Raw genomic sequence first — 18,191 nt, 5'->3', positions numbered from 1 at the left:
AAGACATAGGTGTCCCCACACTAAGTGGTGGAAAGAAGTGTCAGAAGACGTAATGTTTTTTTTTTCCCAAACTTGACTTGGGACAGTGAAACCTTGGAGTGCTTATAAAATTTCCAGATTCCCAGGTATATCTAGGAGAAAAAAATGCAGGAATTGGTATTTGGCAAGTTTTTTATGATTGCTCAGAGGCTTATTGTTTCCTAATGAGATTCGTAATTCTATAATAGTCCACAGAGGGATGGCTGTGGTATATACAGGTGTAAAATACAGACCTGTTTCTAGGCATGGCTAAATGACATTACATTAGGTGCAGATGGAAGTACTCTTCTAGATTTAAAGAACAGTGGCTCTCAGTCTGAGGTGATTTTGTCCCCCACAGGACAGTTAGTAATGACAGGAAACAATTTGATTGTTGAAATTGGGGTAGAGGGAAGTATTAGTTGCATCTCTGGGTACAATGCAGTGATGCTGCTAAACATCCCACAATGCAAAAGACAGCCCTCATCTTCCCACATCAAAGGATTATTGGCCCAATACATTGATAGTAATAAGACAGGAACTATAAAATAAAAAGTAATAATAGTTAAATGCAGTATGTGAATCTAGTTTGGATTATAATTTAATTTTTTTTTTTTAAATAACATTGGTAGCAGCTATTAAAGACCTTCTCAGGACACTTTTGGGCAATCGTGCATGAGCTAGACTACATAATAAAATTGATATTTTTCTAAGGTGTGATCTTAATATGGTTAGAAAAATGAATGCCTTCTTTAAGTTACACATGTTGAAGTCTGAACCTAGTTTCAAATGATAGAGCAAAGAAAACAATGTACACACATATGCATATATATCTTTGAAGAGTGATGACATAATTGTAAAATATTAACAAATTTTAATATAGGAATAGGAAGATAAATGTTCATTTATTGTTCTATCAGTTTCTTGGTATGTTTGAAATTTGGTCATAAAATAAAAGTTGTGGTAAGTGCTATTCTAAGTATTTTAACAATGTATATTTGGGATTTGGGCCAATTGGTTCCTTAGGATTTGTTTGATCCTGAAATCGTTCTTGATCGCCATCTTTCTACTTCATGAGACCATTCCCCCCACTTCCTATTCTTAGTCATTTAAAGTCCCTGAGAGGCATTTCCTCACTGAAACAGAGGCTTAAGCAGTTGACATGCGACTCAATGAAGAATCCGACAGGTAAGCCCTGTCTTCTTTTATTTCACTTCTCTTCTCTCTTTGTGTTGTGTAGATGACTTTTGCTCTCAGGGGGCAACAATTCCTGACTGTCTCACTAGAGTGAAGTCTTTCACTTTGGCTGTTGGGTCTAATTACCCTGCGTGGTACCTCTGAATGGGAGGCAACTCAGTGGTTTTCAAAACCTGTCCCTTCAGGCACACAAAATAGGAAAAGAGATAAAGACCCACGCTGTTTTGCTTTCACTGGAGTTATCTAAACCATACCTTAGCCACTTCCTAATCGTGAGATGATAACTCGAGTGACCGCATTCCGACTGTGGTAAGGCTGTAGCTCTCTGGCTGTCTCCTTGCCCTGCTATGCATTCCAGGGCCATCAGCAATTTCCCTGAAACAGTTCTTTAAAGTTTGGACAGTTTATAAGATGCTTCCACTTTTATTAAGGTTACTATTGTTTTTTTCACTATTGTCAAACATCTACAAATATTTTTCAGTGTTTCATTGTGCCTTGCATACTGGTGCACTTTGTAGATACTTGATGACTTAATATGGCATTGGTTTGAAATATGGGAGATCCTACAACTGGCCAGAATACTAAAATATTAACGGAAAGTTCAGATGGCGGGGGGGATTCATTTGTCAAGAATAATTTTTGAGAAGTGTTTAATTAAAGTCAGTTTTATATTCCCCAAATCCTAGATAAATAGATGCACTGATATAAAGTTACTGAATTTACTTTCTTGTCTTTGATGTTAATGGCTGTATGTTGGTTACTTTTGAGTTAAAACCATACTACATTTCTACAACATAGGGCTGACGGTGGCTTAATGAAAGTGGCTTCTGATGATGACAAAACTATGGATCTTTCTGACCAGAACTAAGGACTCTCTAAATGCTGTTTTCTCATAGTTTCAATCTCTTATAGGTCTGAAATCTCAGTGGGATGAATAGAAATATATTGGGATTGCTTTTGAATTCTGCTGTTATGACGGTGTAGGAAATTATGTCTTAAACACGCAGGCTGGCTCTCAGTTTCATTTTATAAGTTTTATCAAAACCTAAAGCACTTTTTTAAAGTGCTTTTTCCCCCCAAAAGTCCTATTTCTTTCTCTTATGTCTGTACACATACACTTTGAACAGTAGTCTACATAAATATTTAGCATCTAAGTGAATATTTCTAGACTTTATTTTTTTTCTGTGTGAGATCAAATCATTTCTCAGAAGTTTTACAATGTTATGTGAACATCAACTTTCCAAATGAAGCCTGACTCTTTAAATAAAATTTCCTAAATTAAAAAGGTTCCAATGTAAAGCTTTATTTCCTAAAAAGAACTACACAAATATGTTCACCATTTTAGATCACTGAGGCATATCATTTAAAAATTATCATTTTGCAAAATGAAACATATTCTAGAATCATATGCATATTTACTGTACTAATGATTATTCTGAATAATTATTCAGAAAGAAGAGCTGGGTTACACTTTATAGTTAGAGTTGAAACAGTTTTCTAATAGATACTTTGTGGCTATGATAATTATGAAATTTGAACTTTAGACAGTCAAAATACTCAATTTAATTTAATGTTTTCTTGGAATTCAGAATATGGTGATGAGTAAAAAAAAAAAAAATTCCACAAAATAGTATGTAGTTTTTTTTAACATCAAAAGTATGTGTAGATAGATATAGTTTTATAGATAAATAGATACAGACAAACACACAGAAATCTGGAAAGGAGTATACTGCAAACTTTAACAATATTTATATTCAAGTATTGATAATACAAAAAAGATGAATGGGTATTTTAATTCTTCCTTTGTGTTCAGTTTTATTTTCTAAATATTTCAATAAACACACATTAAACAGTAAAAAGTGTGTTTGCCTTAAAAGACACTGAACACTTACACTGCTTGATATTAGGATTCTGTGGAAAACCCAAACTTCTCTAATATGTCAGCATGTTTGTTGGACTTAAAATATTTCTGGTGACAGTCAAGATCAAGTATTAGCTTGCATGCAGCAGAGCCTAAATTATCCTCTCAACAAACTGTATCAGATGATGATGACATAATAGCAAAAGAGTATCTTCTGGTCACCAAATTAATAAAGGATTTAACTTCTAAGTGACATCAGACATGTCAAATAATTTCAATATATTCAACTACAGACAATAAATGGCAACGTAGTATTATTAGCAAAAAACATTTTGGAACCCTTGTGGAGGAGACAAGGTGAGAGATTATCCTGCCAACAGGTGAACTTACAGGGAGCCATCACAGGCAGCACCAGACAACAAAGTCTTGCTAAAGTGTAACAACAAATATAGCATATAACATTCCTATGTCAAGGAAGAAAAGTAGTTGGCCACTCACCTGAGCAGACCAGTAAGAAATAAAGATGCTCATTTTCAATAAAGGTGCTGAGTGAACCATGAGCTTAAAACTAAATGTAAAAAAAAAAAAAAATAAAAAAAATAAAAAAAAATAAAAAAACAACCTAAATGTAGTAGACTGTGAGTAAAGGGCTCAGGTAGGATAGATTGCACACTATATTATTCTTGTTACTTTGAGATAAGCATAGATAATAACACAAATACCAGAAACATCTTTTATCATGCCCATAATGACAATAAATTAGGTTAAAATTAAAATGTATGCATTTATTTCCACTTCTTACTTCTGAGGTAAAGTTTTCCTTCTAAACATCCAGTTTCATTTTGTTTTGTTTTTTTGAGGTAGGCAGGGCAGATAAGAAACACAACTGTGTAAAAAGTGTCATAAGTATGAACAAAGTAATTTGGGGACGGAAGACTAGTAAAGTGATTGTTGGGATTTGGAGAAGGCATCCCTTTGGAGGTCATATTTGTGACGGATTTTGAATTATAAACAGTTTTGTATCTTTAATGGCAACAATACAGGCAGGCATTTGGCTGACACTATATGGTATGCTTGTCAGCAAACATTACCAGTGAGTCATATATTTTATGTTTTTGAGGGAGAAGGGACAAATACTTTAGAAATTTCATGTGCATATGGCCAAGCTAATGTTTGTATGTTTCCTCCCCTTTCCAAAGGGACAGAACTCAGGAAACTTATAATCAAAGTTCCAAGTTTCGCTCCAAAATAGACCTGGTTATAACTGAATAATAATTCAATTTAAGACCCCAAAGTTTCATTGGGAAAATAATATCAATTGGGTCTAAATATTAACATTCCACAGGTTTAATAACATCCAAACAACATACTATATAGTGCAATAGTTGGTGACCAACCTAACTAGATCTCTGTCTTGATTTCCTAAGGTTTCAGATTCTGATTCTACTTGAGAAAGTAACACTAAGAAATCTTTGAAGGGAAAGTAAAACATATGTGGTATTTTAGCATAAGAATTCATGAGTTACAGATTTGTTTCATTTATGCCCGAGGTCTAATAAAAGTGATAGAGTCACAAAGTGGTAAGAAGCCCATGAAGATAAGCTAGAAGTAAATGCTTGTTCATATTCATGAGGATATTGAGGCCCAGAGAGAATTTTAGTAACTTCTTTACCAGACATAGCATTAGCCAAATGTTCATCCAGGTTCAGCATTTCAGTAATAGTTGGAAACTTTAATACTTTACTTGCTATAATGGACAGTCAACTAGTAAGAAAATTAACAAGAAAATAGGAGACTTTGGGGCATCTGGGTGACTCAGTAGGTTAAGCATCTGCCTTCAGCTCAGGTCATGATCCCAGGGTCCTGGGATCCAGCTCCACATTAGGCTCCCTGCTCAGTGGGGAGTCTGCTTGTCCCTGTCCTGCTGCCCCTCCTCCTGCTTGTGCTCTCTTTGTCACTCTCTCAAATAAAAAAGAATTAATAAAAAGAAAATAGGAGACTTGAATATTACTACAAACCAACTGAAACTAATAGACACCTATAGAATACTCAACAGTAAAATTATATTTTTTCTTCTCAAATGTAAATGAAACTTTTTTTAGGATCAACCATATGCTAGGCATAAAACAAACCTCATTAATGTAGAAAAAGAATAATGATAAAATGAGGCATGTCTTCCAATCATAATGGAATAAAAGTAGAAAAAGAAACCTGGGAAATGCATAATTATGTGGAAATTATACAACACTTCTAAATTACCAGTGGGTCAAAGAAGAAATCACAGGAGAAATCAGAAAATACTTTGAGAGGAATAAAAAGAAAGATACACATTATAATAAAACTTATGGGATTTAGCTAAAGTAATGCTCAGAGGGAAGTGAAATTTTATATCTATAGATGCTTATATTTATATAGAATACATATTAAATATATATAAATACACAGATATAAACACATACACAGAGGCAGCAAGATCTCAAATTAATAATAACCTTTCCTACCTAAGACAGAGGAAAAAGAAGAGCAAAGTAAACGTAAAGCAAACAGAAGGAAATAAATAATTAAGATTGAAGTGGAAATACTGAACTAGAGAAGAGAAAAAATAGAGAAAATCAATGAAACCAAAAGCTGATTCTTTGGAAAATTCAACATAATTGATAGACCTTTAGCCAAACCGACCAAAAGGAGAGGTAGGGTGGGAGTAGTGAGGGAAGAAGAAAGAGAGAAGACTCCAATTACTAAAATCAGAAGTATAAGAGAAGACAGTGCTACCAACCACTAAAAAAAATTAAAATTGTAGAATATATGCTTGTATATTAAGTAACTTCGATGAAATGGATGCAGTCCTAAGATGACACACTATTAAAACTGACTTAAGAAGAAACATAATTTTACATGTAGAGATTAAATTAGAAAATTTAAAATGCTCTCCAAAGGGTCCAAGCCCAGATGGCCTCCTTGGGAAATTCTAACAAACCTGTTTTTTTTTAAGGTTTTATTTATTTATTTATTCATGAGAGACACAGAGAGAGAGGCAGAGACATAGATAGAGGGAGAGGCAGGCTCTCTGGGAGGAGCCAGATGTGCAACCATGATCACCTATATAGACAAAGAAAAAGTATTTGAAAAAATTCAACACCTTTCCATGATATAAATACATACATACATACATACATACATACATACAATAGAAATAGAAAAGAGTCTCCTCAAACTGATGAAGGACATCTACAAAAATTCCACATCATGATTACTGGTGAAAGGCTGAGTCCTTTCTGCCTAAGAGTAGATAAAAGATACACATCTGTTCCCTTCACTTCTATTCAACACTGTGCTGGAGGTTCCAGCCAGGACATCTAGGTAAGAAAAAGAAATCAAAGGCATCAGTATCAAAAAGGAAGATACAAAATTATCCTATTTATTGTTGATATGATCTCTTATATGAAAATCCTAAGCAATTCACTAAAAGATTATTAGAACTAAGTCAGCTTAGTAAGGCTGCAGAATACAAGAACAATACACAAAAATCAGTTCTGTTCCTATACAATTACAGTAAGTAATCCAAAAATGAAATAATGAAAATTCCATTTACATCAAAAAATAAACTCAAATACATTTAACAAAAGGAGTACAAAATTTATACTGGGAAAACTACAAAATATTGTTAAAAGAAATGAAAGAACATTTAAATAAGTGGAAAAAACATCTCATATCCATGGGTCTAAAGATCTAATACTGTTAGGATACCAGTATTCTACAAAACAGAAGATCAGATGAGAGGAGAGGAAAAAATAAAACACAATCATTATCAGAAAGGGAGACAAACCATAAAAGACTTAATTGTGGGAAAAAAACTGAGTGTTACTGGAGGGGAGATGGGGGGGGATGCGATAAGTGGGTGATGGACATTAAGGAGGGTTCCTGATGTAATGAGTACTGGGTATTACATAAGACTGATGAATCACTGACCTCTACCTCTGAAACCAACAATACATTGTATGTTAATTACTTGCATTAAAAAAAGAAAAAAGAAATATATATGTCTACTGCACACATATGCGCACCCCTGTGCAAGATAGCAATACTCTCCAAATTGATGTACAGATTCAATGCAATCCCTATTAGAATCCCAGCTGGCTTCTTTGTAGAAACTGGCAAGCTAATTTAAAAATTCACGTGGATTACAAGAAATTGAAAAGAAACAGAATAACTTTGTAAAGGAACAAAATTGGAAGCTTCATATTTCCAAATTTTAAAACTTATGATGTGCAACTATAATCAGGACAGTATAGTAGTGAGTAATGGATAGGTGAGGCTAGGTAGGGAAAGAGGTAGGGGGTGAAGTGGCTATGGTCACCCAGGGGGCTATGTAACCAGGCTCATAGAAATCCCAGATGTAGAGAAATAGACATGATACCTACAAGAGTACTTTGTTCTCAAGATAGATAGGAGTCCACCATGTTTGTTCTAAATATAGACATGGGGGGATCCCTGGGTGGCTCAGCGGTTTCGCGCCTGCCTTTGGCTCAGGGCGCGATCCTGGAGTTCTGGCATCGAGTCCCAGGTCGGGCTCCCTGCATGGAGCCTGCTTCTCCCTCTGCCTGTCTCTCTGCCTCTCTCTCTCTCTCTCATGAATAAATAAATCTTTAAAAAAAATAAATATAGACATGATATTGATAAGAAATTTACCAAGTTCCCTGGTCAGTTTCCTACAAAAGAAAGACCCACCATAAAAGCCCTTAATGGCAACCTATTCCGAACTCTTACCTAGAGGGCTCTTTTTTCTTTTCTGTTCTCACCTTCACTTAATAAACTTTCACTTCACCTCCCCCTTTTTTCGGGAAGACTCTGTGAGATAAGAAGCCTAAAATCCTGCAACAGTAGTGACATAAGATAGATTGATAAATAGAATCAAGAGTTCAAAAATAAATCCATGTGTCTTTGGCCACCCAATTTTCAACAAGGGTACCAAGACTGTTCAACAAGGAAAGCAATCTTTTAAATAAATAGTGCTGAGACTTTTCTATATTCAAATGCAAAAGAATTACATTAGACCCTTATCCTACAGTATATACAAAATTAAAGATAAATCAAAGACCTAAATATAAAAGCTAAAACTATACAACTTTTAGAAGAAACACAGTGGAGAAACTACATGACTTCAGATTTTACCATGGAGTCTTGGATATGACAAAGGTGTAAGCAACAAAAAGTGATTATAATGGAAAATACAGACAATAATAAGTGGCGAGGATACAGAAAAATTAGATTCTTCATACACTGTAGTGGGCAAACAAAATGGTATAGTCATCTTGAGCATCCTGGCAGTTCTCCAAAATTTAAACATGGAGGTTTGACTCAGCAACTCTTCTCCCAAGAAAAATGCCCACACGAAATCTTATACACAAGTTTTCACTGCAGCTTTATTCACAATTCCAACGAGGGAAACAACCCACGTTATCAACAGACGTATGGTATATCCATGTAATGGAATATTAATTTGCCATAAAAAGGAACAAAATACAGGGGCATCTGGGTGGCTCAGTTGTTAGGCCACCGACTCTTGATTTTGGATCAGGTCATGATTTCCAGTTCCCTGCTCAGCAGAAAATATGCTGGAGATTGTCTCTCTCCCTCTCCTTACTCAACTCCCACCCTACCCCCAGTGCACATCATCATCCTTTCTCTCCAAAATAAATAAATCTTAAAAGGAAAAAAAAAGAACCAAAAAAGAACAGATACACATTACAATATGGATGAACCTTGAAACCTAAGAGAAAGAATGCTAAGAGAAATAAATTCTAAGAGAAAGACACCACACACACACACACACACACACACAAAACCTATATAAGACTGAATTTATATGAAATATCCAGAATAGGCGATTCTATGGAGACGGGAAGTAGATCACTGATTATTCAGGGCTGGTGATATTAGAAAACAGATGCGCAATAACTAAAGGACACAGGAATTTTTTTTGAAGTGATGAAAATGTTCTAAGTTGAACAAGGTACAGTTGTACATGAGTATTCTAAAAACCACTGAAAACTATACACTTCAGATGGGTGAAGTGCAAAGGCATGTGAATTTCATCTCGAAAAAAACTCATAAAAATGCTGTTCGAGGCCTCTACCAGACGAATGTAAATTGCGGCTAAAGAAAACAATTTTGCTTTGTAGTTTTATATTGCCTCTGGCATTTCAGATATATTACTTCAAGTGATCTCAGAGACAACAGGGACAAATAAAATTAAACGTAGATAAAGAACTTTCAGGAGCACCGATGATCACTCACCTTTGCGGACGGGCTTACTTTCCAGATCCCGGCCGCCTCCGGGAGGGGCAGCAGCGCAGGCCTGGCCACGTCCGGCCCCCACAGCACGAGCCAAGACCCGGAGCCCGGCCGAGGATGACACCAAGACGCTGATGGCGACCTTCGAGGTCTGGCGATGGGGGGAACGCTGGGTGACTGTGGGCGCCACTTCCCTTCATGTGGGTGTTCAAATGGGTGTCGGTGGTGGATCCCCAGGAGGAGGAGCGACGAAGGGGAGGTGGCAGGGCGGAGAGATCCCGAGGCCGGGAGCCTCCGGGCTGGGGTGCCAGTCACTGAGGGAGGTGGCCTTCTCATCCTCAATGATGAGGACAGTAGCCAGAGTTTCCTTCCATTCAGAAGGCTCCCTTGCAAAAGTGCACTGAACCCCACCCTGGGGACATCCCCTACCCAGCTGCCCTGTGTCACCTGCTGGACCACCGAAGAGGTCCTTTAGGGTTCTCAGCCCCCAAGGGTGGGCCAAGAGAGGGATCCTGGGGAGCATAACCGTAGGCAGCAGTGATGAACTCCCAATGCTGACCAAGTACTGCTGGAGGCTGAGGCCAGGAAACTTATCCCATCTTTGAACCGGTGTCAACTGTCCTGGAAGTAACCCGGGTTGACAGAGAGAACTCATCGCATCTGCCCAAATGTACCCGACCTCTGAGCTGGCCTGCCAGTCCTGATGCCCCAGAAGTCCCTTTGGCTTTTTTACAAATAAAGGCCTTCTTGTAAAAAATAAACAAATAATAAATAAAGTAAAATAAATAAAAAATAAATAAAAGAGCAACTGTATAAATTGATATTCTTTTAAATGTCAAAATCTCATTTGAATTTAAATCGCCTATGTAGTGGATAGTAATTAAGCAGCCCATAGATTTCTGGCTATGCTTCCCACATTAAGCAAAATCCTTTTTGTTGTTGCTGGTTTTAATTTGTCTGTTTGATTCTGAGTAATGGTAAAGTGAAGGCCAAAAATATTTTACTTTTACAAAATTGAGTTTTTGGTTCCTTTTGGTTCTTAATTATTTTAGGATAGTTCTTTCCATATAAGAGTTTTGGTGAGTATTCATTTCACTCCTGTTCAATTCAGCTGTTTGAATACCAGGTCTATTTTTATGACATCTTCACTTTTTTTTCAATGAAAGACAAAGCTATGTAAAAGCTAACAAACGATCCAGTGATTATTTCTAATTAAAGGGATTTGATTTAAAAAAAAAAAAACTGGTGGGAAATTAAAAGGAGAGTATGGTGTGCCCTTTTCATGCATGTTTGTACTAGTTCCCATTGCTGGGAAAATGATTTAAAGTATAGTATGTGCAACCTGTTTTTCTGGTAATTACAAATGAAGACATATGTCTTTGCAACAAGGAAGAAGCCAGCTACCATTTTAAGCATTCCTCTGCCCCTGCTGAGTTAATTCCAATACACAAAAATACCAACAAAGGTAATTGTGAACAGAGCATCCTCCTGCTAAATCTTCCTTTTGCTGAATTTCTTCCTTTTGAATTGCAAGACTCTTAAATAGAAATGGAAGTATCCCAGTAAATTGTTAGGTTTACTTTCCTTTAATACTCGAATCATGCCAGAAAGTCATAGGGGGGAAAAAAAAAACAGTGTCTAGACAAATTATATTTTCCTTTTCTGTTCTCTTGCCTTTACCATGCAATTCATCAACTAAAAAGATTTATGGATGCTTCTTGCTTATAAATTTGACAGATTAATTTCCCATTTATACACATTTTAAATTCAAATACATGGAACATAACTATAACACATATTGAAGAGAACTCAAGCTATTTCTAAATTAGTCAATCTACTGATGGTGTACTATGTAGAAAGAGTTAAAAGGATCAATATTAACTTTTCAACTTGTACCACTGAATAACGTTGACTCTTTAGTAATAAGTAGGCAGTTTGCTTTACTGATAAACTGTTTTCCTAAGTGTCTACTTAGTAAAGGTATGAGAAAAAAAAGTGTGAGACCAAAGCAAAAGTACATTGAAACAATTTAACTAACTGAATGTGTTATTTTATGGTCAGACTGTAGCATTCAGTATTCTCCAAACATTTAGCTAGTTGATATTAGATATGAAGTACTGTTCTGAGTCCTTGAGATAAATTGTTAAGGATTTAGTGGGAAAGACAGACAAATTGCTAGGTTATGTGAGAAATGCTATAGTAGACACATGACTAAAGCAGTCAAAAGGAGGAAAAAAAATAATTCTGACTAGTTTGAATCTGAAAGAATTAATTTCACAGAGAATATGCAAACATACATATCACACATCAATGCACACATGCACACAAAATAATCCCAGTATGAGAAACCATACTTGGAGTAGTCATGGGATTGCTTACTCTGTTATGAAGCGATGGGAAGGGCAATATGGTTGTATCTGGTGATCTTTTACCTGCTTAAATCCTCAATTCCCCAAGTGTGTGGACACAGAAGTGCTAGGGTAAAGGCAGGGGTTTCTTTTATACCCAGTTAAAAAAATCCTGATTTATTCAGTCAATAGGAGGTTCTTAGAAGTTTTAGGGAGAGGGCAATGGTGGCAGTGTGGGGGATGTACCAGAAGTTAGGTCCCAAAGAAATAAAAAATAACTTTTTGCCATCGTCTAGGAAAAGCACTACAATACTTACCACTGTTGCTGCCACAACCTCTACTTTCTACTGTCACGACTACGACTATAACCACCACTGCTACCACCCCCACCACTATTGGATAGAATTTATTGAGTACTAACCATATACCAAGGACTCCTTTACACTTTCAACATGTACAGTCACACTTGATCCTCACCACAGTTTATATGGCAAAAAGAATCATAGGGAACAGTCAGAACTTCTTATTTTCCCCACTCATTACTGCACTCTGTGCTGCCGCTTAATCTCATCCAGATATGCAGGCTCTTGCCTTTTTCATCGTATCTCAATCAACTCCTGATCTTTTCTTCTCGGTTCTCTTCCAAAGGCCTGATTTAACATCTGTACTGTTCCATACCAGTATCCTTGATCACTTTGCATCTCTATCATTCCACAGGAGCTGCTTAGTAAAATTTCAGCATTAGATCAGTGCTATATCCCACATCTCTGCTTTACAATTATATAGCTGAGGACTCTGGATTATATCACTTAAATACGTTGACTGGCACAATAACAATTCAGGGTTTCCAGTCATAGCAGTGCTTTCAGCACCACTGACCACCCTTTATAGATTTTTCATCAGCTCCACCTCTTGCTATGGCTTACTGTGGCTATTTTGACACATTTGCCACAACTCACGAGTCATCTGTTCCAACAGGTAATGGTCACCATTGCAACAGAATGAATTTTGGAGTCACTGGTATCTAGATCTTAGTGGAAAGTGTGTGAAGGAATGGAATCACCATTTTCAAAAATGTATTTTATTTTCAAAAACACTACCCACAAATAGGATTTCCATAAATACCACCTGTCAGGGTTCCAGTTCTATACTTAAGTCTAAGAACTCAGAAAATCCATTTCCCATTCATACAACATCCACAGTATTTAAATTTGTATTTAGCGGAGAGAAGACATTTCAGAAGAAATGCTCACAATTAATCTTTTGACCTCAGATTTAAACCACTGTTAGACATAATTCATTAATAGAGCAGATCTTAATACGAAGACCTAACATCTTTCAGAAATACATCAGATGCTTTTATGAAAGTGCAGACATCCCCTTCTTGGTATTCATCTTATTATTTTTAGCATAGGCTTTCAACCTCCTTGAGGTTTAAGAATACAAGACTCATAAAAAAAAAAAAGCTGACAGGAGAGTAGTCACCCAAAGTAAATATATTTTTCATTGTAGATCTCTAGGAGGCTCATGATTTAGTATCACCCAACTTTTTAACCTCTCATGTCACTGCTTCTACTCTGTCATTTATGTCCTTGTATTTACTGATATCTGGATTTGCCACTATTTTTCTAATTCTGACATTTCAGACCAGTCAGTATACTGGTCTGTAGGTTTGTCTTTCCATTTGTCAAGGAAAGCAATGACCAGAAGAGAGTTTCAGGGCATTCAGGGCAGGTTCATCAGACCAACCAGAATATGAGAATTTCTTAGAAAACTAGAGCTAATAGAATTTTTCAAGACCCCCTCTAGTTGCAACCTGGCTTCAGGCCATATTTTTTTTTTCTGGATTAATACAAAATGCCTTTTTCCTAGGTACTTTCAAATTTGGCCAAAAGGAACTGACTCTTTTTCTTATGTATTCACATGAGCTGAGCAATCAGGAAGACATAATATGGTGGTGGATCTGTTAAACTTTTGGATTCATTAATTTTTCCCTTTTATACTTGCTTCTGAAGAAATTTGTCTCCATGATCAATATAGGATCAAACATTAAATAGAAGGAATAAGGAATTGTACCTTAAAAGTTTAAGAAAATTTAAAAAATAAATAAAAATTTAAGAAAATTCTTTAACCTAAAGAATAACTTTCAAACACATGTTCTATTTTTTTTTTTCTATTCTTGTCTCTAGCAGGTAGTGAAAGTACATACCTAAATGATGTTACTTTGGGTTTAAAAAGGTTTGACAATAACCTTTCAGAACCCACCAGTTTGTAAATCAAGAGGCTTCTATATATACTTACAGGGCAAACAAGTGATATACAGGACATATACCCAATGAGCAACTGCAATATATGTTTCATGGCAGAGAGTTAATGGAAATGCCTCAGGTATTAAGCTAAAAAGTGCATCATTATGTCAATTAAAAACATTAATTGTGGTAATTACAAGGAGATCATAGTTTATACAGAATTTAGTTATAATTTATACAATTATCCTCACTTATACAGAAAAAATAATGAAGCTGTTTATCTAAAGTATTTACCTAACTGAAAATTGCAACTACTGAGAGGCTACATTTACACAGTCAAAATACCAATTTGAACGAGACTTGCCATAAGCCTACTTGTAAGGTAAGGAATTCCCCGAGGACAAGGTGGTTTGGAGAGAATACAAGACTTCTAAAAACACAACATATTGCCAAATCAGATTCCTTAATTTTTACTTTGTTTGAAATGAGTCTCATTTAAGTGTAATTGCTAACATCTAGCATTAACCTCCTCTGGCTGGGGAGCCAGAAGGCATTTCTGTACATATAAAATATGAGAGATGGTTCCTGATTTTCTGAAACTGAGTAAGTGGATTCAGTTCAATTTACAGACTATCGCAAGCAAAAATAAAACAAAAAATGAAGAGGAGGAGATAGCATTCTACATACAAACTTTTTTGGTTTCTTCTTCGCATTCACAGAACAAATCTAAATAAGATTAGAGTTTGTTTGCTGGTGTGTTTTGGTGGTTTCAAATATTGGTTTTGAGCAGTCTCTAGAACAGATTTCCTTTGTGTGATCTTGGTCAAATTGGCTATTCTCTTTGACTCAGTTCATCTGTAAAATGTGATTGTGAAAATAATACCATCCATATGGACATTATGAAGTTCAGTTTTCTAATACTGTAAAACACTAAGAATAGTGTTTGGCACAAACCAAACAGTATGTAAGTGTTCACTATTATTATTGGTACAAGAAAATGAAGTACAATTCAAGAGTATTAGCCATCAGGGGTCCAAACGAATAAGTAAAAGTCAGAGAAAAGATTCTACTTGACTATAGTCTCTCTCTACTTTGCATCTAGTTTCAGAAGACTAATATCCCAAAGGGGTCATAATTGGTATCCTAGAAACATCTGAAGCCAGTTGTGCTTTGTGATTGGGAAAGCTCCCCATAATTTGCCAATTCTCCAGATAATACTTTCTCTTCCTGTAAATCTGTCCTGGGATTTCAACACATACATTGGAATCCAAGGTGTGTCTGGGTGTGCTTTAGTTATACTTTCCCATGACAGAAGCCTCACTATATATTTAAAAGTACTTGCATATTTGAGACTTAGATTCCACTTCAAGAAAGGAGACAAACTGCAGAAATGTAGGAATTTAAATAAAATATCTTCTTTTCTCCAACTTGGCCTATAATTTTTAGGATGGAATAATGGTCTTCCTACATTTGGAAAGGCATAAGTTACTATATAATATTACAACCACTCACACATTTTGCCATTATAAGTCAGTAATGTATTGCACTAACATTATTTTGCTGCTTTCAATATTTTTTTGGCCATGTAAATTGAAAAATACCAAAAAAAAATATACTGGAAGTTTTGACATGGTTAAACATCAAGCTAGAGCCCTTTCTCCCCCCTACAAATATCCACTTATATATCAATGAATGGCTATTTAAAATGTATTTCTTCAGACACCAGTAATATCATCCTCTATGTTATTGTAAGATTACCTCTTTACTTATCTGTGCTAAGTTAATTATAAAAATGCTTGCAGTGAGCAAACATTTTGCTTGCCTAGTCAGCATCTTAAACTAGATTAATCTTCTAGCAACACTTAATAGAAACTAAATCACACATCAACATGCTATAACAATATAACGATGACAGAGCAAATGAACCACTCAATTAACTCTTTGATAAATATCAAAAACATACTTTGCTCCTATAATTCATAAAGTCAAAATAAGCCTTTCTACTTTATTTCTGCATTTAATAAATGGCTAAATTCTGGAAAGTAAATATCAAGAAATGTATTTTGTGTACACAGTTTTTTAAAAAGCTTCTTAATTCAATAATTGGTTTGGGTTGCCTGGGTGCTCGGTCGGTTAAGTGTCCCACTCTTCATTTCGGCTTAGGTCATGATCTTAGGGTTGTGAGATTAAGCCCCATGTTGGACTCCTTGCTCAGCAGAGTCTACTTCAGATTCTCTCCCTCTCTCTCCCTCCACCTGCCTCACATAGCTTGCTCTCTCTTCTCACATAAATAAATAAATCATTTAAAAAATTCAATAATTGGTTAAGCTTTCAAGCAAAGAACCATAATTGATATGTGACATCATATCATGAGTAATATCAACGGTCACAGAAAATATACCATCAGTCATTAAAATTATAAAGCTACTAATACATATACATACATAATTTGAAGTTGGTTCAATTTGTCTGCCTATGAGTTGTTTCCAAACTAGTTCTGTTATTATTGTTTTGGTAGTTAATGTTGACCTTAATGCGAGGATTCTAATTATCAAATATCCATGATCCTGATGGTTCAAATGCCAGGTTTCTCACTTTTTGCCCACCCTACCTAGTAAACTATGAAAATGATTATTCAAGCATCAGTTATTTTAATAAGCTAGAATTTGCCAGTTTCATTAATATTAATATATCTAGCATTAAAAGAAGATCCTAAAAATTTTTTTCTGTATCTGGGTGTGTGTGTCCGCATGTCAATTTTTTATTTACATTGTAGTTAGTTAGCATATAGTGTGATATTGGTTTCAGGAGTAGAATTTAGTGACTCATCGCTTACATATAACATTCAGTGCTCATCACAAACGACCTCCCTAACACCTATCACCCATTTAGCCTAAAAAATTCTTATCAACATGGTAATTTTTTAAATTAAGAAGCACATTATACTGGGGCTAGAAATACCAAGTTACATCAGTCATGACTTTTTGTTCTTCCAAGTGTACAATCCAACTCGGATGTGGCAGCTATATATAATGATCTTAAATAGCACTATAAATTGGGATACTCTAAGAGACCTATAAATGGTAGTAGTGATGGCCTTCAGAGTAAGTGGATAGGGAGCCCACTGAGGGTTTCTAGAGTTGGTGATACTTGAGTTGAGACTGAAGGAACAGGGAAACTTTAATCAACAGATAAAAAAAAGAAAGATAATTTCATGCAGACTGTGGAATACTCTTTGGATTCCATTTATGGCAGTGGAACCGAAGGCAATAGTATGAGATATTGTAAAATATGTGCTCTTTAAAAGTTTTGTTTGTCCATCGCCTTAACCACTCGGCCACTAAAAGTTTTGTTTGTAATCCAAACATTCCCTACTTCAGGTTTCAGTAAGTTTTAATTACTAAATTCTTCTTTTGCGAAGAGTTATTTCTTTATTTCTTTTTTTTTTTTTTAAGATTTTATTTATTTATTCATGAGAGACAGAGAGAGAGAGGCAGAGACACAGGCAGAGGGAGAAGCAGTTTCCATGCAGGGATCCTGATGTGGGACTTGATCCTGGGACTCCAGGATCACACCCTGGGCCGAAGGCAGGCACCAAACTGCTGAGCCACCCAGGAATCCCTGTGAAGAGTTCTTTCTTAATTATGTAATATTGGCCCAACGTCTTGATGACTGTATGAGAATGTTAATCCTTTATACATGAAATACATTACTTTTTAAAAACTTGCATAAATAGGATTTCTGAGCAAGTCTTAAATGACAATGAAAAAAGAAGAAGGAAAAAGACATGAAATATATTCCTGACTATCCATAAATGAATTCTCTGTGACCAATTTCCTATTGACTCCAGAAGCATGTGAAATAACTTAAAGAAGATTTTGTGTGTTTTTAAAATTGTTACCTCATTTTCCCCAAACTTGTCTTTATAACATTAATCCATGTGATTCTCAAAGTAAAAATATAGCAAAAAATAAATAAAATAAAAATAAATATAGCAAAAGTAAATTTATACAAATTGATAGCTCATCAACATATAGAGCAGCTATATGTCTGCAACAGTACTGATGATACTACTACTACTACTACTGCTACTAGCTTTCCCCTACTAAAGACTAAATTTCAATCATTTTACATGGATTTGATCAATTATCCCTCAAATGATCTCATATAACTTGGATACTCTTATAGTCACTATTATATAGTAAAAAAAACCCTGAGGCACAG

The 18,191-nt window shown here is 35.5% G+C and overlaps 1 protein-coding gene and 1 pseudogene across 7 annotated transcripts in view; one reads left to right on the top strand and one right to left on the bottom strand.

The window, feature by feature from the left end:
• Positions 1 to 18,191, bottom strand: part of ROBO1 (roundabout guidance receptor 1) — a 1,125,490-nt gene that overhangs the window by 714,108 nt on the left and 393,191 nt on the right. The gene's annotated exons all lie outside the window — the stretch shown is intronic.
• LOC100682996 lies at positions 1,181 to 10,183 on the top strand (annotated as a pseudogene).

The sequence above is a fragment of the Canis lupus genome, chromosome 31 (genome assembly GCF_011100685.1).
Source record: "Canis lupus familiaris isolate Mischka breed German Shepherd chromosome 31, alternate assembly UU_Cfam_GSD_1.0, whole genome shotgun sequence".
Classification (NCBI taxonomy): domain Eukaryota; kingdom Metazoa; phylum Chordata; class Mammalia; order Carnivora; family Canidae; genus Canis; species Canis lupus.
Note: the sequence above shows the minus strand (reverse complement) of the source record. Positions and strands in the feature narration are given on the sequence as shown.